Source organism: Pristiophorus japonicus, unplaced genomic scaffold (genome assembly GCF_044704955.1).
Source record: "Pristiophorus japonicus isolate sPriJap1 unplaced genomic scaffold, sPriJap1.hap1 HAP1_SCAFFOLD_33, whole genome shotgun sequence".
Classification (NCBI taxonomy): domain Eukaryota; kingdom Metazoa; phylum Chordata; class Chondrichthyes; family Pristiophoridae; genus Pristiophorus; species Pristiophorus japonicus.
The window spans coordinates 4,451,965-4,456,688 of record NW_027253106.1 but is presented as its reverse complement, the minus strand read 5'-3'; positions in this window follow the sequence as shown (position 1 = coordinate 4,456,688).

Here is a 4,724-nt window from a genome sequence, read left to right as displayed (position 1 = left end):
GACTCATCACCCACAAACTGACCCATCACTCCAAACTGGCCCATCACCCTGAACTGACCCATCACACCAAACTGAACCATCACCCCAAACTGACCCATCACCCCAAACTGACTTATCACCAAAAACATACTCATCACTCCAAACTGACGCATCAACCCAAACTGACCAATCACCCCAAACCGACCAATCAATCAAAACTGACTCATCACCCCAAACTGACCCATCACCCCAAACTGATTCATCACCACAAACTGACCCATCACCCCAAATTGTCCCATCACCCAAAACTGACACTTCACCACAAACTGAACCATCACGCTAAATTGACTCTTCACCAAAAACTGACTCATCACTCCAAACTGACTCTTCACCCCAAACTGACCCATCACTCCAAACTGATTCTTCACCCCATATTGACCCATCACCCCAAACTGACTCATCATCAAAAACATATTCATCACTCCAAACTGACTCATCACCCCAAATTGACCCATCACCACAAACTGACTAATCAACCGAAACTGATTCATCATCCCAAACTGACACATCTCCCCAATAAAAGATCACCCCAAACTGACCCATCACCCCAAACTGATTCATCACCCTAAACTGAGCCATCACCCCAAATTGTCACATCACCCAAAACTGACTCATCACGATAAACTTACCAATCACCCCAAAGTGTCTCTTCACCAAAAACTGACTCATCACTCCAAACTGACTCATCACCCCAAACTGACCCATCACCCCAAACTGACCCATCAACCCAAACAGACTCATCACACCCGACTGACCCATCACCCCAAACTGACCCATCACCAAAAACTGACTCATCACCCCAAACTGACTCATGGCCCCAAACTGACGTATCAAATCAAACTGACACATCACCTCAAACTGAACCATCACCCCAAATTGAATCTTCACCCCAAAGTAATCAGCACTCCAAAGTAACCCATCACGCTAACTGACCCATCACCCCAAACTGACTCATCACCCCAAATTGACCCATCACCGCAAACTGAGGCATCACCCACAAACTAACTCATCACCTCAAATTGACCGATCACCCCAAAATGACTCATCACCAAAAACTGACACATTTCTCCAAACCGACTCATCACCCACAAACTGACCGATCACCCCAAACTGACCCATCACCCCAAACTGACCCATCAATCCAAACATACTCATCCCCCAAACTGACGCACCTCCACAAACTGACCCATCACCCCAAACTGACTCATCACCACAAACTGAAGCACCACCCCAAACAGACTCATGACCAAAAACTGACCCATTTCACCAAACCGACTCATCACCCACAAACTGACCCATCACTCCAAACTGGCCCATCACCCTGTACTGACCCATCACTCCAAACTGCCCCATCACCCCAAACTGACCCATCACCACAAACTGACTTATCACCAAAAACATACTCATCACTCCAAACTGACGCATCACCCCAAACTGACCCATCACCCCAAACTGAAGCATCACTCACAAACTGAGTCATCACCTCAAATTGACCGATCACCCCAAAATGACTCATCACCAAAAACTGACACATTTCTCCAAACCGACTCATCACCCACAAACTGAATAATCACCCCAAACTGACCCATCACCCCAAACTGAACCATCACCCCAAACTGATCATCACCCCAAACTGACCAATCACTGCAAACTGACTCATCACCCCAAACTGACCCATCACCTCAAATTGACCCATCACCCCAAACTGACGCATCACACGAGACTGACCCATCACCCCAAACTGATCCATCACTAAAAACTGACTCATCACTCCAAACTGATTCAACACCCCAAATTGACCCATCATCCCAAACTGAGCAATCAACCCAAACTGACTCATCACTACAAACTGAAGCACCACCCCAAACAGACTCATGACCAAAAACTGACCCATTTCACCAAACCGAATCATCACCCACAAATTGACCCATCACTCCAAACTGGCCCATCACCCTGAACTGACCCATCACTCCAAACTGCCCCATCACCCCAAACTGACCCATCACACCAAACTGAACCATCACCCCAAACTGACCAATCACTCCAAACTGGCCCATCACCCTGAACTGACTCATCACCCCATACTGACCCATGATCCCAAAATGACTCATCACCAAAAACTGACTCATCGCTCCAAACTGACTCATCACCCCAAACTGACCCATCACCCCAAACTGAACCATCACCCCAAACTGACTCATCATCCCAAACTGACCAATCACTGCAAACGGACTCACTACCCCAAACTGACCCATCACCCCAAATTGACCCATCACCCCAAACTGACGCATCACACGAGACTGACCCATCACCCCAAACTGATCCATCACTAAAAACTGACTCATCACTCCAAACTGATTCAACACCCCAAATTGACCCATCATCCCAGACTGAGCAATCAACACAAACTGACTCATCACCACAAACTGAAGCACCACCCCAAACAGACTCATGACCAAAAACTGACCCATTTCACCAAACCGACTCATCACCCACAAACTGACCCATCACTCCAAACTGGCCCATCACCCTGAACTGACCCATCACTCCAAACTGCCCCATCACCCCAAACTGACCCATCACACCAAACTGAACCATCACCCCAAACTGACCAATCACTCCAAACTGGCCCATCACCCTGAACTGACTCATCACCCCATACTGACCCATGATCCCAAAATGACTCATCACCAAAAACTGACTCATCGCTCCAAACTGACTCATCACCCCAAACTGACCCATCACCCCAAACTGAACCATCACCCCAAACTGACTCATCATCCCAAACTGACCAATCACTGCAAACGGACTCACTACCCCAAACTGACCCATCACCCCAAATTGACCCATCACCCCAAACTGACGCATCACACGAGACTGACCCATCACCCCAAACTGATCCATCACTAAAAACTGACTCATCACTCCAAACTGATTCAACACCCCAAATTGACCCATCATCCCAGACTGAGCAATCAACACAAACTGACTCATCACCACAAACTGAAGCACCACCCCAAACAGACTCATGACCAAAAACTGACCCATTTCACCAAACCGACTCATCACCCACAAACTGACCCATCACTCCAAACTGGCCCATCACCCTGAACTGACCCATCACTCCAAACTGCCCCATCACCCCAAACTGACCCATCACCCCAAACTGAACCATCACCCCAAACTGACCCATCACCACAAACTGATTTATCACCAAAAACATACTCATCACTCCAAACAGACGCATCACCCCAAACTGACCCATCAACCCAAACTGAAGCATCACTCACAAACTGACTCATCACCCCAAATTGACCAAACACACCAAAATGACTCATCACCTCAAATTGACTGGTCACCCCAAACTGAATAATCACCCCAAACTGACTCATCGCGGCAAACTGACGCATCACCCCAAACTGAATAATCATCCCAAACTGACTCATCGCCGCAAATTGACGCATCACCCCAAACTGAATAATCACCCCAAAGTGACTCATCGCCCCAAACTGACGCATCATCCGAAACAGAAGCTCCATCCCAAACAGACTCATGACCAAAAACTGACCCATTTCACCAAACGGACTCATCACCCACAAACTGACCCATCACTCCAAACTGGCCCATCACCCTGAACTGACACATCACCCCAAACTGCCCGATCACCCCAAACTGACCCATCACACCAAACTGAACCATCACCCCAAACTGACCCATCATCCCAAACTGACTTATCACCAAAAACATACTCATCACTCCAAACTGACGCATCAACCCAAACTGACCCATCACCCCAAACCGACCAATCAATCAAAACTGACTCATCACCCCAAACTGACCCCTCACCCCAAACTGATTCATCACCACAATCTGACCCATCACCCCAAATTGTCCCATCACCCAAAACTGACACTTCACCACAAAATGAACCATCACGCTAAATTGACTCTTCACCAAAAACTGACTCATCACTCCAAACTGACTGTTCACCCCAAACTCACCCATCACCCCAAACTGACTCATCACCCCAAACTGACCCATCACCCCAAACTGATTATTCACCCCATACTGACCCATCACCCCAAACTGACACATCATCAAAAACATATTCATCACTCCAAACTGACTCATCACCACAAACTGACTAATCAACCGAAACTGATTCATCATCCCAAACTGACGCATCTCCCCAATGACAGATCACCCTAAACTGACCCATCACCCCAAACTGATTCATCACCCTAAACTGAGCCATCACCCCAAATTGTCACATCACCCAAAACTGACTCATCACTCCAAACTGACTCATCACCCCAAACTGACCCATCACCCCAAACTGACCCATCAACCCAAACAGACTCATCACACCCGACTGACCCATCACCCCAAACTGACTCATCACCAAAAACTGACTCATCACCCCAAACTGACTCATGGCCCCAAACTGACGTATCAAATCAAACTGACGCATCACCCCAAACTGAACCATCACCCCAAATTGAATCTTCACCCCAAAGTAATCAGCACTCCAAAGTAACCCATCACACTAACTGACCCATCACCCCAAACTGACTCATCACCCCAAATTGACCCATCACCCCAAACTGAGGCATCACCCACAAACTGACTCATCACCTCAAATTGACCGATCACCCCAAAATGACTCATCACCTAAAACTGACACA